At 37.8% G+C, this 19421-nt stretch overlaps 1 non-coding gene and 1 pseudogene across 1 annotated transcript; one reads left to right on the top strand and one right to left on the bottom strand.

Annotated features, from left to right (window-relative positions):
• Positions 1-19421, top strand: part of LOC114397130 — a 131574-nt pseudogene that overhangs the window by 69586 nt on the left and 42567 nt on the right.
• On the bottom strand, positions 12173-12279 carry LOC114397762. The gene has a single exon (XR_003663388.1). It is a non-coding gene; the product is annotated as a small nucleolar RNA R71 (small nucleolar RNA).

Here is a 19421-nt window from a genome sequence, read left to right as displayed (position 1 = left end):
ACGTTAAGGCGTTGGACCATTAACGATCTCTTGTTTTTGAAAGGAGAGAAACGTTAAGGCGTTGGACCATTAATGATCTCTTGGGGTGGTCGACAAAAGCGGGGCTTTTGCTCCTACGTATCCTCAATTGTGATGAGGAAATCAGACCTACGTAGTTCTTGCAAAAGAGGTAAAGTTACATGTTGATTTTATGCTTTTGAACGGTCCATGTTAACTGATAAAAGCAAAGAGGACCGTTTAAGGCGTTGGACCTTAAAACGTTTTTTAGTGATTTTTGCGGACAAGGCTTGATTTGTGAGTTGATTTTGGCCTTAGTTTCACTTTGGTTATTAGTCAATTGATCCAAGGAAATTTCAAAAGAAAAACGTCCGATTGATTTTTTGGATTATTTTATTCAAAGATATTTTGATTATTTTATTATTATTTTGCCTTTTTTTTTTGTTTAACCGTGGTTACAGTGTGAACGATCGGTTAGATTTTGTTTTAACAGTGATTAAACGAGATTACAACGCAAATGATCGGTTGAAATTCATTTTATCATTTATTAGGCGAGATAACGACTTAAACTATCAGTTAAAGCTCGTTAAAAATGGAAGAAAAGAAAACTGAAAATGAACGAAATGAAGATGAAAGCTAAAATAACAAGAAATGAATTGAAAGTCTCGGATTCGAAAACTTACCCATTGAAGAACGAAGAACGAACGAAGAACGGATGAAGAACGGTGAAGAACGACGAAAAACCTTCACGGATTTGCTCACAGAAACGTCTCAGAAGCGTTACGGAAGAACCTCGGCTCAGATTTTCTTCACGGAAACAATTTTTTTCACCAAAAACAACTGAAATGCATAGCCAAGGGGGTTAGGGATATTTAGAACAGCCTCCCTTTGCCTATTTATAGGAAAAGGGGGGAGGAGGTTGCCGCCTAGGCGAGCTGGGTTGCTTCCTCCATAAGCAACCCTGCTTCGAAAATATTCTGGAAGGCCTAGATTGGAAAATTTGAAAATTGCTATTTGCACCCATCTTGATAAGTTCACCCCCCTTCTTTCCTAATTTACGGCAAAGTTACAGAAGCCTTGCGGAAGCATATAGGACTTTTTTTTTTCTCTTCCTTCTCACCCATATTAAGTGAAATATGCTTATTTAGGGTTACGAGAATTTTACGGAAGCATTACGGAAGCCTTATGGAAGCATATAGGACTTGATTCTCCTCTTTTCCTGTTCCCTTTCACCAATATTAAGTGAAATAGGCTTACTCAAAGTTTTAGGAATTTTACGGAAGCATTACGAAAGCCCCGGAAACCATTTTCCAACAAAACGTGGAGGATCTTGATAAGTTCACCCCCCTTTGCTAAATCCACTCCTGTTTATTTACACACACCCCACTTTGCTAAATACACTCCCGCTTTCGTGTTTTTTTTTTACTGATTTCTTCCCGAAACGTTACGGAACTTTACGGATTACGTTACGGAACTTTACGGATTACGTAACGACACCCATTTCCTTTCCGAAATGTTGCGAAACTTTACGAATTACGCAACAAGGCTCTTCTTGACTTTCGAAATGTAGCGAAACTTTACGTATTGCGCAACAATGCTTCTTGTTTACTTCTGGAATGTCACGGAACTTTGCGGATTACCTAATGATGGATGTTAAGTACCTCGAGGCGATCAAGCAAAGGTTGCATGCCACAAAACAATGGTCCCCGGACGAAATTAGGGTATGACACTCGTTCACAGAAAAAAAATCCAAAAAGATTTGACATTCCTTCGGGATGTAGCATCGACGGACTCAAGGATGTGATCAAGCCAGTTGCACCTCAAGGGATTTCCCCTTATGGTATTCATGAATCACAAGCGGTAAGAAGATGGTTTTTTTGACAGCCAGGTCATTATGAGTATTCATAAAAAGCTATCAAATTTGAAATAATACTGATGATGATGTGTTGAAGGTCTTAGTATAGTCTAACTACTATAAACATTTGGCTCAATAGAAACTTTAGTTGTTTTTAGTAAACCAATAACCAAAATGAAAGACGACATGTCTCAGTCGCAACATGATTCAATGCAAAATTAATATTATTTCATTGTAGTTTTTGATGCATTTTTTGTTTGTTTCAACTCTCTTGTAAGTTAATGTAATGTTTAAATTGGTGTCCATTAGCTAATGAAACCGTATGTTTGTTATTTTCAAAGTACTTATTTAAGTTCTAACTTTTTAAAGTTATCTTAACAAAGCAACACAATTAGTGGAAATATCATGCATAGTGCAACAAAATGTCAACAAAATAATTATTTATAGAAACGTCAGTGGAAATAACATTTTATGTTCATTGTTCACCTAAATAAAAAAAATCGGTTTTCAGCTTGGACAAATTTGTGTAGCATTGCATTCTACCTATGTATGGGGTGGGTCACTGCTTTGCCTAATAATGACAATGTGTATTCCACAACAACACCAATGGTGGTAAAGGACAATGGTCTCATAAAAAAACCTGTTACATAACCACAAACAGATTTAATGTAAGATAACCAACAACATTGTCAGCATTTATACTACCATAATAATTATGCAATTACCTGAACAAAATGAGTTCTATACACATGACCAATGCATATTACGCGATGCACAGAAGAATCTGGTGGTGGTTGACTTCTAAGAGGAAAAAATGTCATGCTTTGTTGTCATAAAAGAGAAACAACGATCACGTTGTATCGTGAAGCAATGACATATCCCATATCCGTAATATTCATCCACTTGTATATGGTAACCTACATGTGACAAACAACAAATAATGGTTACTTAAATGTTATTTTAAGAAAAAGTCTCATAACAATAAACTTACGCACCAGACATAATCCATCAACAAGTAAGGAATGCTTTAATTCCTCAAATTTCTCTATACCCCCAAGCAGGTTGATATACTTTTCTGACCAGCTTGTAAGTTCTACATGCAGATGGTTACGCACCAATGACCATGATTCTTCACCCATACCCAATAAGGCAACTATTGCACGATAACCACAGTTACTATCCACTTTGGCATCAATAATGTTTTCAATAGAATCTTGGATGCATGGATGAAATTGACCAACATTGGAATATTCCATCTCTATATTGGTTGCTCATATTATGATGCACTATGTTTCACTGAAGAATTACTATTTTGCACAAAGTGTAACACATCAACATACTCCCAATAAGACGAATCATGTTTTATTGACTTTTGTTGTCTGTTCAATAGTTTTTTTGGAGCACCATTGGTCTTGATCTTTTCTGAAGGATGACACACAGAGTTCAGATCAGGATAATCAATTTCCCAAACCTTTGTTTTCAAATGTAATTTACCATAAACATCGAGCTACTTAAATCGTTTCGATATGGTTTTCATCTTCTCAGTTATGGTCACCTCAGCCTCACATAAGCCTTGATCTAAAAAACTGAGTATGCCAAAAAATGTGGATTGTCTCTAGTGGTATGGAGCCAAAAACATATTTAGACAACTCACATGCACATGGAAGACCGTGGGTAGCCCTCATGACACATCCACAACATGAAGGATTTTTTCCTGCATAAGCTACACGCTCATACTCAGCAGCAATTTCATTTAAAGCGTACCTTGATACCATGCCAAGTAGTTTTTTTGTACAAGGTAACTTTAAACACATGCCCAACAACGTGTGTACTTATCTCAAAAGATGCTTTAATTTGGGTTTGTTGAAGTGTCATCATGTTGTTCATTGCTTCCAAAACACTGCATATGTCACCAAGGCTGTTTTGTAGAAGTCCATGTTTGGCACACATAGTTGACAAACATAGGCTACGGAGAGCAAGCCATTTCAAAATTTTTAAGGTAATCATCAAAATAACTCTCACATGGACAGTCAACCAAACTCCCCCAAGCCTCCATCACATAATCCCATGCATTTTTTTGACCCACTAGGGTTTTGCACTTTGCCTTCTGTGGAAGCAATGTCTTCTAAGGTTATTTTGATGATGCCAAACAATCAAGAGTTAAGCAAATTCCAAAGTTTCAAGAATCAAGATTCAAGAATAATCAAGATCAAGATTCAAGAATCAAGAGAAGACTGAATCAAGATAAGTACTAAAAATGTTTTTCAAAACATTGAGTAGCACAAGAAGTTTTCACAAAATCATTACCAAAAGAGTTTTACTCTCTAGTAATCGATTACCAGAAGGTAGTAATTGATGTAAGCTCCATTGGAGCTTGTAGGCCTAGGATATTCTTCATCAATGGATTCCTTTGCTTCTTGGAAGATGAATGGCAGTGGAATGGAGAAGGAAGAGAGAGAGGAGACGCCACTTCAAGGAGAAGATGAGTCTAGAAGAAGCTCACCACCATAGGAGGCCATGGATAAGAGCTTGGAGGAAGAAGGAGATGAATGAAGGGAGAGGGAGGGAAGAGCACGAAATTTTGTGCTCTAAATGAGCTTTGAAATCTGAAGTTTAATATTCAAATGATCAAAGTTCCAAAAAATGCACACACATGACCTCTATTTATAGCCTAAGTGTCACACAAAATTGGAGGGAATTTGAATTTCAATTCAAATTTTGCTTGAATTTGAAATTGAATTTGTGGAGCCAAAATTTCACTAATTATGATTAGTGAATTTTAGTTATGGTTCAGCCCACTAATCCAAGATCAATTCCAAGATTCTCCACTAAGTGTGCTTAGGTGTCATGAGGCATGTAAAGCATGAAGGACATGCACAAAGTGTGACTATATGATGTGGCAATGTGGTGTAGTAAGCAAATGCTCACCTCCCCCTCTAAAATTTAATTGGATTGGGCTTCTACCAATTCAATTAAATTTATTTCCAACCACACACATCATATATTCACTTAGTGCATGTGAAATTACAAAACTACCCCTAATACAAAAACTAGTCTAGGTGCCCTAAAATACAAGGGCAGAAAATCCCTATATTTCTAGGGTACCCTACCTACATTATGGAGCCCTAAATACAACACCCAAAATTAATGAAACCTTATTCTAATATGTACAAAGATAAGTGGGCTCGTACTTAGCCCATGGGCCTGAAATCTACCCTAAGGCTCATAAGAACCCTAGGGCCTTCTCTTGCATCTTTGGCCCAATCTACTTAGAGTCTTCAATCCAATGCCCTTGCGGGGTAGGATTTCATCAGTAATTGATTACCAGTGTTTTAAAACGCTAAGATTTCAAATTTCAAGAGTTACAACTTGTGTTTAAATAGTTTTAAATCATTTTAAACTTGTGTAATCGATTACACGATACTTGTAATCGATTACCAGAGCTTCTAAACGTTTTAATTTTCAAAATTCAAAATGAAGAGTCACATCTGTTGATGTGTAATCGATTACACCTTAATGGTAATCGATTACCAGTGACTGATTTCGAAAAATACATTTCCAAAAGTCACAATTCTTCAAGTGACTTGTTTCTGAAGATTTTTTCAAAAGTCACAACTTTTTAAGTGACTAGTTTCAAAGAAATTGCCAAGAATCACAAGCTTTGACTTGAGTCATCAAGAGATTATAAATATATGACCATGGCATGAGCTTCAAAAATCATCAATCGTCTTTGAATCATCTATCTTTTACATCATCTTCTTTCAACATCCTTGAATCAATCTTTCAACATCTCTTAATATCTTCTTTCATCTCTTTCAACACTTTCAACTGAACTTTCTAATTCATTTCTCTTCATCTTTCTAAAATTTTTTGTTCAACATTTTCTCTTCCAAGAAAAGTTATTTGTTCAAAAACTTGTGCTATTCATCTTTTTCATTCTCTTCTCCCTTTTCCAAAAGAACGAAGGACTAACCGCCTGAATTTTTTGTGTCTCTCTTCTCCCTTACAAAAGATTCAAAGGACTAACCGCCTGAGATATCTTTTGTTTCCCCTTACAAAGATTCAAAGGACTAACCGCCTAAGAATTCTTTGTCTCAACACATTGGAGGGTACATCCTTTGTGGTACAAGTAGAGGGTACATCTACTTGGGGATTGTTATACTGAGAACAAGAGAGGGTACATCTCTTGTGGATCAGTTCAAGTGGAGGGTACATCCACTTGGTTTATCAAAGAGAACAAGGGAGGGTACATCCCTTGTGGATCTTTGGCTTGTAAAGGATTTTACAAGGTTGAAAGAAATCTCAAGAACCGCAGGTTGCTTGGGGACTGGATGTAGGCACGGTTTGTGGCCGAACCAGTATAAATCTTGTGTTTGTCTTCTTCTTCCCTACGCTCTTTAATTTCCACTGTGTACTTTTAATTATCGCTTTTACTTTTGGTTAAGTTTCTATTTATGTTCTTTACTTTCTTAACTTAGTAGTAAAAGCCAAATTGAATCTAGTAACATTAAGAAGGATAGATTTTTAATTTGTCAAGACACGTTCTTAATTAATTCAACCCCTCCTTCTTAATTATCCCGAGGCCACTTGATCCAACAAGTAGTATAACAGGAGGTATCTTGTAGAAAGTTTCACAACTTCAAGATTCATGGCCTCCTCAAATTCTCTGTTTCCAGAAGGAAACTCCATCCATAGGCCACCTATCTTAAATGGTGAGGGTTACCACTATTGGAAAACCCGAATGCAAATCTTTATTGAAGCCATAGATTTAAACATTTGGGAAGCAATACAAATAGGACCTTACATACCCACCGTAGTAGATGCAAGCACTAGCACCACAACACAAAAACCTAGAGATAAGTGGACTAATGAGGATAGAAGAAGAATCCAATATAATCTTAAAGCCAAAAACATTATCACTTCTGCCCTAGGAATAGATGAATATTTTAGAGTGTCAAACTGTTCAAATGCAAAGGAGATGTGGGATACTCTCCAACTTACACATGAAGGCACCACTGATGTGAAAAGATCTAGAGTCAATACCCTTACACATGAATATGAATTATTTAGGATGAACCCTAATGAGAACATCCAAAGTATGCAGAAAAGATTCACACACATAGTCAACCATCTTGCCTCCTTAGGAAAAATCTTTCCTAATGAAGATTTAATTAATAAAGTTTTAAGATGCTTAAGTAGGGAATGACAACCCAAGGTAACTGCTATTTCTGAAAGTAAAGATCTTTCCTCTATGTCTCTTGCCACTTTGTTTGGCTAATTGCAGGAACATGAAATGGAACTTCAACGTCTCAATCAAAATGAAGAGACCGACAAAAGGAAAAGAAGCATAGCACTCAAAGCCTCCTCCTCGATACAAGAAGAAGAAGAATCTGATGATGAAGACTTCTCACTCTTTGTGAAGAAGTTTCATAAATTCGTCAAAAATAGAAGAATGGAGAGAAGCCATAACTTCAACAATGGGAAGAGATCCCAAGAAGTTTCTCCTACACTTAAATGCTATAAGTGTAATCAACCCGGTCACATAAAAGCAAATTGCCCCTCAGATGAGTCATGGCCCGAGAAGAATGAGAAGAAAAGCTATAAAGAAAGAAGATCCAAGAAGGCGTATATTGCTTGGGATGACAATGACTCATCCGATGGTTCGGAGAAAGAGATCAACCTTCTATCCAAAGACTATGAAGGCGATGAGAACATCTCTCAAGAAGATTAAGCAAAAAGCAAAAGTCTGACTTCTACCTTCAAAGATCTAGACACTTGAATCATGAAAAAGGTAAGATCAAAACCATTCTCCTTTAAATTTAGTTGATTGAAATTTTTATTTCAATTAACTTGTTTATATGATGACTAACAAAATTTTATTTGTTTGTCTTGATTGATTGCTATGTGCTTATATGATTGATTGAGTTATTTTCTTTCTTGGAGCATGAAGTTTAATATTAAAACAAATAGTTGATAGTACATATGATTCTTGCATGATTTTTGTATGATATGTGATTTACTTGCTTATAAATCATTCATAATTTTTTTTAAAAATCTATTATGTTATATATATTTATTTTCATATAAGAGTTTTTAGATATAAGATACTTTGACTCCTTTTCAAATCCTTTCCCTCTAAGAGTTCATTCAGCACTTAGTTTTCCTAAAAAGCACTCTGGTAATCGATTACTACAATACTGTAATCGATTACAGCAAGTCAGGAAGATTGTAATCGATTACCAAATGTTGTAACGCGTCCCTGATCCTATAAATTCAAATTTCGAAATCAGAAATAAGAAAATTCCATTGCTCTCATGAAACCCTCGTTCCCAATTCTTCATTTTTCCATAACTCACTCATTTCTTATCCAAATCACTCCCCACAAAGCCCAAAATTCATCTTTTTTCATTATCTTTCATTTCAACCGATTGAAATTTCGAAAATGTATCTCAAATGGCGGAACCATCAAAGAAGCGCAAAGGTTCTTCGAGTAGAAGCCAACGACATTCCGAGGTTCAGGATACTCCAATTCCTTCCTCCATTTCCTCCTCCTCATTGTTCTCATCGGAAGAACAATGTATACAGTACATAAACCTCTTCTCCTTTCGTTCTATCATTGACCCTAAGTTCATAGATATGGATTTCTTTTCTGATGAGAGTTTCGAATGCATTCAAGCATTTAAAAACTCAAATCTCATTCCCTTTATGTCTCTAAAATTGCCTGTGTATTCTGAATTGGTAAAAGCTTTTTATTCTAATCTTGAAATTCAAGAAAGTACCTTGATTTCAGAAGTTTATGGGATAAAGATGGTCATTGACCAATCCCTCATCTATGATTTGACCCAATTGACTAATGACGGTGTACCATTTGAAGGTGCACTGGACGATGATTGGAAGTTTGATTTTTCTGTGCATGATGCCTGCCGATTGGTCTGCACCAACCAAGCGGATATGACCAGAAGGCTTCTTGCCGGTTCATTGGCTCTTGAAAGCCACATCCTTCACTATCTTATTGTTCGTATTTTACTCCCAAGATCTTCAAACCTTGCATAGGTTTCTGAAGAAGATCTTATAGTCATGTGGGCCTTTCATACCGGCCGACAAATTGATTGGGCACACCTAGTCCGATATCACATGCATAAGGCATTGCGATTAAATGCTCCTTTATCATATCCATATTTAGTCACTCTTTTCCTTCAACATTTTAACATCCCTCTTGATTCGGAACCTTATGTTCCAATCAAGAGATCTTTCTTGATCGGTGTTGCTGTGGTTGCGTCCTTTGGTTACCGCAAAGAGTGTGATGGCTCTTGGGTAAAAAAGGGTACTCAACCAAATGATGATGAAGGACAATTACCGGTTGAAGTAGACTCTTCTCTCCTTCAAAGTATTTTGGACAGGTTTGATGGACTCCAAACCTATGTTGGTGAAAGGTTTGATGCTTTGGAATAACAAGTGGACATGTGATTTGATTCAATGGACTCAAGGATCACAAAGGTTGAAGAAGATGTCACCATCATTCGCAATTGTCTTGATTTACCTCTACCACCATCAGTTTAGACTTTATTATTATTATTATGTTTTGTTTCGAAAGCCTTGTATTTTACTATATGCTTATGACATTTGAACACTTAGTATTTTTAATATTTGCTTAGTATGACTGAATATTTATGGATTGTGATATATGACTATGTGGTTTGCATTATAATTTGGTTTATGTCTTGCTTCATGAATGGTTTAGAATCTTTTATGATTATTTTACAAAATATGCTTTGTGTATGTTTTAAATTTTGTATGATTTACGCACTTTGGCCTTTTTGATGTTGCCAAAGGCGGAGAGAAAAATGGGTATTTTAAGAAATCAAGATAAGAAAAATGGGTTCATGTGTCATTATATTCTCCTATTTCTTACCCCTTTCTGTCACCATTTTAATTATTGATTAGCCTTAATTGTCAAATTAATTATGCAGTTTTATCATTTGTGCCTACTTGACTAATTATTTTTTTTAATTTAATTTCAAGAGAATTATAAGCAATTGGGCTTGGATCTGGAATTGGGCTGAACTGGCTTGGACTTGAAGAGAGCAGACAATTTTATTTGTCATCCAATTTCATTTTGTTTCATTTTTGGGCTGTATTTTTGTAATTGGGCCACCAGACCTTATTTTAGTGAGCCCAACTGCTAGGGTTTTTAAGAGGTGGCTAGTTACTGTTCACGGAGGAGGAGATTGTAGGATTTCATTGTTCAGCTTCTTTTCGTGTTACTGTTCACGCGTATTGTTCACGTAGCAATTTCCAGTTTCATTTTCTGCTTCAATTTCCATTTCATTTTCTGCTTCAAATTCCATTTCCTTCTGTTGATTATGGAAGGCTGAATCTCTAGTGTTGTTTTCTCTTGAGGATTAAGCATAACTCTCTTTGAGGTTTTGTTCTTAATATTAAATTATGATCAGTTTTTCCCCTTCACCAATTATTCTGTATTGTTGCTGATATTAATCCATGCATGCTTAATGCCTAATTAATTGTCTTTGTGCTTAATTAACGTTCATGCTTCATGGACATGTGAGAGGGATTAATTGGTGTATGTGTTGCTTAATCACATAATGACAGCCTTGTGTTAATTTTTGCTTAGTAAAATAATTTCGGGTTGGATTAAGTGGTTGAAATGATTAGGGATAAATTCTTGTAACCTAGGATAAGAGACTTGCTTTTGAATCAAGGGGAAACAACATGTTTTAGTTCTGTTATTTCTTAATTCAAGTTTGCTTGCTGTTTAAATTACAAAAACAAACAACCCCCCCCCCCCATTTCGTTATTGTTTTATTATTATATGTTATGAACGTTTGCTTGATCATTGCTCACTGGGAGACGACCTAGGATCACTTCCTAGATACTTCACTTTAATGTTTATTTGATTCGAATACGGCTCCGATCAAATTTGGCGCCGTTGCCGGGGAGTAGTGGTCCAAATGTTCATAATTATGTTTTTGTGTCTTTGTGTTTGTTTCTGTGTGTTCTTATAAAATCTGTGTTATGTGATTAATTTGCAGTGTTTAGTTGTTTTGTGTGTAGTTTTGTTGTTTAGTGTTGTTCGTGTGTGTTTCAGGAGTGTAGTGTTTTGTTTTGTTTTTCAAAGGCGTCCCCTGTTCAGAAGTGTTGTGCTGTGAATAATGCTATGAATAGTGCTAGATTTTGCTAATTAATTGGTGATTTTTGTTTTGATAGCTAGAGTTGTTATTTTTGGTTGATTTTTTGTGTGGTAGTTTCTTTTGATCCATGTTTTGTGTGAAAAATACCAGAAGCACTTGGTGTGCCTGAATTTGAGAGAGACAAAAAATTTGGGAACTTGTTTTTAGCAAAACTTAAAACGGCCATAACTTTTGCTCCGATCATCAGAATGACTATTATTATTTATGCATTTGGGGTAGAAAAAAATTTCCCATGCCATCCCAACCCGCTTTAGCTGGTTGAGGTTTCCTAAACTTAAAAAATCATCTGTTTAATAAGTTTTTTTTTTATTTTTCAAGTATTATTGTCCTATTTTTCTAAACTTTTCTTAGGCATTTTTCATAGTTAGACTTTGAATTTTTGTCTGAAAATTTTTGTGCTATCTTTTCATGATTTTAGGGTGTTGCTCACAAGTTTTCAGCTCATTTGGATATCGTTTGAGTATAGTTGTAGTTTTACCCCCGTTGATGCTTGTTTGAGAAATACATGATTTGCTGCATATAGTGCATGACTAGAGGCAATCCAGGTGATTTACAACCCTTTGATCCTGAAATAGATAGAACCTTTCATAGATTAGTTAGGCATAGTGTGCATCCTGATCATTTAGTGCATTTTGAGCATTTTGAGCATTCTGAGTATTCTAAGCATTAAGTTGTTGGTGATTCTGAACATTCTGATTTTGAGCATTCGACTGCTAATTTTCATACTGAGAACATGGCTCAATCTCCACCTCGTGAGACGACTCTTAGGGAGATGGCTGCACCTGACTTCACTTATGAAAGCTTGTGCATTCAATATCCTGATGAGGATGTTCCATATGTTCTCAAGACTGGACTAATACATTTGCTGCCCAAGTTTCATTGTCTTGCAAGTGAAGATCCTCATAAGCATCTCAAGGTGTTCCATATTGTCTGTTCCACCATGAAGGCCCCTGATGTCCAGGAAGATCATATCTTTCTAAAGGCTTTTCCTCATTCTCTGGAGGGAGTAGCGAAAGATTGGCTGTACTACCTTGCTCCCAGGTCCATTACCAGCTGGGATGACCTTAAGAGGGTGTTCTTGGAGAAATTCTTCCCTACATCTAGGACCACTGCCATCAGAAAAGATATTTCAGGCATTAGGCAACTTATTGGAGAGAGCTTGTATGAGTACTGGGAAAGATTCAAGAAATTGTGTGCAAGCTGTCCTCACCACCAGATTTCTGAGCAACTCCTTCTACAATATTTCTATGAGGGACTTAGCAACATAGAGAGGAATATGATTGATGCTTCCAACTCCCAACAATTCAGTGCAAGAAATGATGTTATTGTCCTTAGAGGAGTCCATGATGTGGCCACAGATTCATCTTTATCTGCTGAAAATAAGAAGCTTGAGGGAAAACTTGATGCCTTGGTCAACCTAGTAACTCAGCTTGCCATAAATCAGAAATCTACATCTGCACCTGTTACTGTTGCAAGAGTCTGTGGTCTATGTTCTTCTGCTGATCACCATACAGATCTCTGTCCTTCTTTGCAACAATCTGGAGTCAATGAGCAACCTGAAGCCTATGTTGCAAACATTTATAATAGACCCCCTCAGCAGCAAAACCAACAACAGTAGAATAATTATGATCTTTCAAGCAACATATACAATCCAGGTTGGAGGAATCATCCAAATCTGAGATGGGCAAATCCTCCACAACAACAGCAGCAACAACAGCTTGTCCCTCCTTTCCAGAATGTTGTTGGTCCAAGCAGGCCATATGTTCCTCCTCCAATCCAGTAGCAACAACAAAGACAACATGCAATTGAGGCCCCTTCTCAAACTTCCTTAGAGGAGTTAGTGAGGCAAATGACCATCCAGAATATGCAATTTCAGCAAGAGACAAGAGCCTCCATTCAGAGTTTGACAAATCAGATGAGGCAGATGGCTACTCAGTTGAACCAAGCTCAGTCCCAAAATTCTGACAAATTGCCTTCACAAACTGTGCAGAATCCGAAAAATGTGAGTGCCATCACCTTGAGGTCTGGCAAGCAAATTGAAGTGCCTCCACCTGTAGCAGCACCTGCACTTGAACCTGTCAAGCTTCATTCTACACCCGGAAAAGAGGATGAGCTAGCTGCATAAAGGAGAAAGATTCCTGATCATGAGGGAGCTAACAAAAATTTTCATGCAGGTGGACCTTCTTCTAGTAGTTCTGACTTGCAACAACCTCCTATCCCCCTTCCATTTCCACCTAGAGCAATTCCAAACAAAAAGATGGAAGAAGTGGATAAGGAGATCTTGGAGACCTTCAGGAAAGTAGAGGTGAACATACCTCTGCTAGATGCCATCAAGAAAATTTCAAAATATGCCAAGTTTCTAAAGGAGCTGTGCACCCACAAAAGGAGGCTCAAAGGCAATGAAAGGATTATCATGGGCAGAAATGTGTCAGCATTGATAGGTAAATCTATTCCTCACATTCCTGAGAAATTTAAGGACCCATGTACTTTCTGTATACCTTGCATTATTGGGAATAGAAAATTTGAGAATGCCATGCTAGATCTAGGAGCATCAGTTAGTGTTATGCCTCTGTCCATTTTCAATTCTTTATCTCTTGGACCTTTGCAACCTACGAATGTGGTGATTCACTTGGCAAATAGAAGTGTTGCTTACCTCGCAGGTTTCATAGAGGATGTGTTGGTTCGGGTTGGTGAACTTATTTTTCCTGCTGATTTTTATGTTCTTGATATGGAAGAGGGATTTTCCCGTGGTTCAGTTCCAATTATTTTAGGCAGGCCATTTATGAAAACAGCCTGAACTAAGATATATGTTTATGCTGGCACATTGTCTATGGAATTTGGTGATATTGTTGTTCATTTTAACATTCTTGATGCCATGAAACATCTATCTGAGGATCATTCTGTTTTTCATGCTAAGATACTTGATCAGATTGTTGATGATTATATGTTTGATTTTGATTCTCTTCATGGTAGGAAACATCTATTTTTATCTTATCTGCATACTTGTCAATCCTCATGCATTGAATCTGAATCTGAGTTTGAATTTGGTCCAGTATCTGATTTTTATGCTGAGAGTAAATTTGAATTTGAGTCTGGTTCTGATTTTCTGGGTGTTGTACCTCTTGATGTTGATTTTTTAGAGTCAGAACGCACTAACCATGTTGCAGGAAGTACATATACTTCTGACTTGCTTTATGAGGTACAGGATGAGGAACCCTCCTCTTCTCCTACCCTGGTTCCTCCCACTGTTCAGCCACCACCCACACTAGAGTTGAAGCCCTTACCAGTAAACCTCAAGTATGCTTACTTAGAGGACAAGGAAAAATTTCCAGTGATTATCTCTGCCTCCTTTGCTGCTGAGCAAGAGGAGAAGTTTGTTACTAGTGCTCAAGAAGCACAAGAAAGCCATTGGATGCACTTTAGCAAACATTCCTAGTATTAGCCCATCTACCTGCATGCATAGGATACTTTTAGAGGATGGAGCTAAGCCAGTGAGGCAGCCACAACGGCGACTCAACCCCATCATTTTAGATGTGGTGAAAAAGGAGGTGACCAAGCTCTTGCAAGCTGGAATCATCTACCCCATTTCTGACAACCAGTGGGTGAGTCCAATCCAAGTGGTTCCTAAGAAGACAGGCCTCATAGTGATCAAGAATGAGAGGGATGAGCTTATCCCCACAAGAGTGCATAACAGCTGGCGAGTCTGCATTGATTATAGGAGGCTGAACCAGGCAACCAAAAAAGATCATTTTCCACTGCCATTCATTGATCAAATGCTTGAGCGCTTGGCAGGTAAGTCTCATTACTGTTTTCTTGATGGTTTTTCTGGTTATTTACAAATTCATATTGCTCCTGAGGATCAAGAAAAGACCATATTCACCTGTCCCTTTGGCACTTTTGCCTATAGGAGGATGCCCTTTGGCCTATGCAACGCCCCTGGTACCTTCCAGCGGTGTATGCTTAGCATTTTCAGTGACTTTTTAGAGAGTTGCATAGAGGTGTTTATGGATGATTTTACTATTTATGGATCCTCTTTTGATGCATGTTTGGATAGTCTGGGTAAAGTTCTTAATAGATGCATTGAAACTAACCTTGTGCTGAATTTTGAAAAATGTCACTTCATGGTAGAACAAGGTATAGTTTTAGAGCATATCATTTCTAGTAGGGGCATAGAGGTAGACCCTGCAAAGATAGTTGTTATTTCACAATTGCCTTACCCCTCTTGCATGCGAGAGGTTTGTTCTTTTCTTGGTCATGCAGGGTTTTATAGGCACCTTATCAAGAACTTTTGCAAAGTGGCCCTTCCACTATCCAATCTGCTGCAAAAAGAGGTGGAGTTTGATTTTGATGACCAGTGCAAAGAGGCTTTTGATTGCCTCAAGCGTGCGTTGACTACCACCCCTATCATTTAAGCACTTGATTGGACAGCCCCATTTGATCTGATGTGTGATGCATCCAATTATGCATTGGGGGTTGTCCTTGCTCAAATGATTGACAAGCTGCCTCGGGTGATCTACTATGCTTCCAGAACTTTGGATGCTGCCCAAGCAAATTACACTACCACAGAGAAGGAGCTATTAGCGATAGTTTTTGCTCTTGATAAATTTCGTTTGTATTTGCTTGGAACTCGTGTTATTATTTATACTGACCATGCAGCTCTGAAGTACCTGTTGAAGAAGGCTGAATCAAAGCCTAGATTGATCAAGTGGATGCTTTGGCTCCAAGAGTTTGATTTGGAGATCCGTGATCGGAGCGGTGCATAGAACCTCGTGGCTGACCACCTGAGTAGGATTGAGCGTGCGTCTGAGGACTCACCCATTCAGGATGATTTTTCGGATGACCATTTGTACATTCTGTATAATATTTCTGATTCCTTCCCCACTCCTTGATTCGCTAATATTGTGAATTATTTGGTTGCTTCTGTTTTTCCTCCCTTAGCATCTAAAGCTCAAACTGATAAAATTAAGAGCGATGCTAAGCATTATATTTGGGATGACCCCTATTTGTGGAAGTTGTGCAGTGACCAGGTTATTAGGAGATGCATTCTAGACCATGAGATTGACTCTGTCCTGCAATTTTGTCATTCTTTCGCACCAGGTGGCCATCTTGGCATACAGAGGACAGCTCGCAAGGTGCTTGACTGTGGTTTCTATTGGCCCACCATCTTCAAGGATGTGTGGAGAATCTGTAGCACTTGTGAGCCTTGTCAGAGAGCAGGCGGCTCACTTTCATGGAGACAACAAATGCCTCAATAACCCATGTTGTTCTGTGAGGTGTTTGATGTCTGGGGTATAGACTTTATGGGGCCTTTCCCTGTCTCTTTTGGTTTTGTTTATATTCTCCTTGTTGTTGATTATGTTTCAAAATGGGTGGAAGCCAAAGCCACCAGAACTAAAGATGCTAAGGTTGTTGTGGATTTTGTTAGATCTAATATGTTTTGCAGGTTTGGAGTCCCTAGAGCCATCGTTAGTGATCAAGGCACCCATTTTTGGAATAGATCCATGTATGCCTTGATTAAAAAGTATGGGGTCATGCACAAAATTTCCACACCTTACCACCCCCAAACTAATGGGCAGGCTGAGATTTCAAACAAGGAGATAAAAGGATCTTGGAGAAGATTGTGCAGCCGAACAGAAAGGATTGGAGCACCAGGCTGGATGATGCTCTTTGGGCGCATAGGACTGCCTACAAAGCACCCATAGGAATGTCTCCTTATCGGATTGTCTTTGGCAAGGCATGTCATCTTCCTGTAGAGATAGAGCACAGAGCCTACTGGGCTGTAAAGACTTGAAACTTCTCTATTGATCAGGCTGGAGAGGAAAGGAAGTTGCAACTAAGTGAGCTAGATGAGATCCGTTTAGAAACCTATGAGAGTTCCAAATTCTACAAGGAGAAGAACAAGAAGTTCCATGACAGCTTGATAGCTATGAAAGACTTTGTGGTTGGACACAAAGTTTTATTGTTTAACTCTAGGCTCGGACTCATGAGTGGTAAGTTTAGGTCAAAGTGGATTGGTCCTTTTGTGGTGACTAATGTTTTTCCTTATGGTATAGTTGAGATCAAAAGTGAATCCACAAATAAGAGCTTCAAGGTCAATGGACACCGGCTGAAATCATTCCTCACAAATCCTTCCTTGGTGGAAGTAGTGGTGGAGGAGACCTCCTTACTCATGAGTGGTAAGTTGAGGTCAAAGTGGATTGGTCCTTTTGTGGTGACTAATGTTTTTCCTTATGGTATAGTTGAGATCAAAAGTGAATCCATAGATAAGAGCTTCAAGGTCAATGGACACCGGCTGAAACCATTCCTCACAAATCCTTCCTTAGTGGATGTAGTGGTGGAGGAGACCTCCTTACTTCACCCTACTTCTCTTCTGCCATGACTTAGGGTGTTTTCTTTTTTTGTCTCCTTCTTTACTTTTATTGCACTTGTCCAAATTTATTGATTGTTTTGATTGCTCTTGATCTTATGATTGTGCTACATTAAGGACAATGTGTTGTTTAAGTGTGGGGGGGAGATTGTTCTTTGTTTGGGGTTTTCTAGGTTAATTTTGTTATTTTGGTTTTATATTTTGTGTACAACACTGCATGTTTCTCTTTGAATTCTAGGTTATGTACAGGTATTGGGTAATTTTTTTTTGAAATAGGAGTTTCTTGGCATTTTGTGAATTGAAATCGTTGTTTTTCTCTACATGTCAAGTGGGTTTTGAAAGGTTGAATTGAAAGTGATAGATTTACCCTTGGTGAGATTTTGAGCCATCATCATCTATTTTATTCGGTGTGTTTTGCCCCATTGATTGCTTGCACAATAGCCTTGGCTTGACTCTTGTTGATACTTCTTAGTTCACATGCATGTTGGGAGATGATATAGGAATTTTGTTCTTATAAGCCTCTAGCCAAATGTGCCTACCTTGAATTAATTCCTTTGATAGCCCTTTTGAGCCTATGTTCCCCTTTCTTTGTTTTGAAGCTCATTACAAACCTTAAGTGAAAAACCATGATCTCACCCTACCCTTAAGGAATTTTGGAGCTTTGGAATTGTTTTGGGAATAAGTGTGGGGGGGTATGTTTCATTGGAAGATATGTTTTTCTTTTTTGGCCATGCTTGATGATGTATTTTTTCCATGCTTGATGTATATACATATATTGCCTAATTGTTGCTTTATTTTTCAAATATTCAAAATGCTTTCAAATTTTCATTTTCTAAAAAAAATAATAATAAAATAAAATAAAAAGAGAAAAACAGAAAAAGAATGAAGTTGAGGACTTGGACCGGTTTGAGGTCTTGGTTGATTTTGTTGATATTGGAGGTTTTGGGTTTACTTTTTGTGCTTAATTTTTAATTTTGGTTTTAGGTTTACTACTTTTGCTTAATTTCCACTTATTCCCCATTGCTCCTCTATTCCTTTGGGTTTTAGCTACTTATCCCATACTTTCCTCTACCTTGTCCCTGGCCCCATTACAACCTTAAAAGACCTTTTGATCCTCATGTGCATGTGTTTATGGTGTTTGGTTGTCAATTTTAGAGTCTTACCAAGTCTATGTGGTGTTTGTTTTCGTGGGTGCTCTGAGAGTAAACAGTAGCCTAGACACTTAAGAGATAGAGTGCATATCTTGTGAGGCTTTATCACTTTTCATTCAATTCTTGAGCTGATTGACTACCTCGCCATGTTTGAGGTGCTTGGATGATTTTCATGACTGTCTTGATTCTTTAACTCTTTACGTGTTGGATGCTGCCCATTCCTTGAGATTCATTGAGAAATATGTAAATGTTTTTGTGTTTGTTTGTCTCTCTTTAATGTCTCTGGATTTGTTCCTTGCTTTGCTTTTTGATTTTGCCCAGTAGTGCAAAAGGCTAAGTGTGGGGGAATTTGATGTGTGTCGCAACCTACCCTTTTGCGGGCGAGCGAGGTGAGCCTCACGGGTGCGTCTTCCAAAGGAGAAAAATGCGCGGAGTCGCCACCAACGTTTATTTGTGGAAAACGTCGGAAAAACCGAAGGAAACCGGTCATGAAGAATATTCTAGATTCGGGAGTTGTATTTACGTTTGAGGAAGGTATTAGCACCTCTCACGTTTGTCCCAAAGGACAACAGCCTTAAATTAGAATTGTGTGAAATTGCGTATCTAACTTTTATTTCTTTTTTTATTTTTGAGGTCGACAAAAGCAGGGCTCTTGCTCCTACGTACCCTCCATCGAAGAGGAAATCAGACCTACGTAGTTCTTTCTAAAGGACGAGTCAAGCGCTTCTTTTTACTTGGAAGGAGGTCCTCTTAAGGCATTGGACCTTAAAATGACCTATTTTTACTTGGTGAGAAAAACTTAGGTATCGAACCTTAAAATTCTTTTTAGTGATCTTTTTGCG

Source organism: Glycine soja, chromosome 18 (assembly GCF_004193775.1).
Source record: "Glycine soja cultivar W05 chromosome 18, ASM419377v2, whole genome shotgun sequence".
In the NCBI taxonomy this organism is placed as follows: domain Eukaryota; kingdom Viridiplantae; phylum Streptophyta; class Magnoliopsida; order Fabales; family Fabaceae; genus Glycine; species Glycine soja.
The sequence above is the reverse complement of the archived record's forward strand: the minus strand, read 5'-3'. Positions and strand labels throughout refer to the sequence as shown.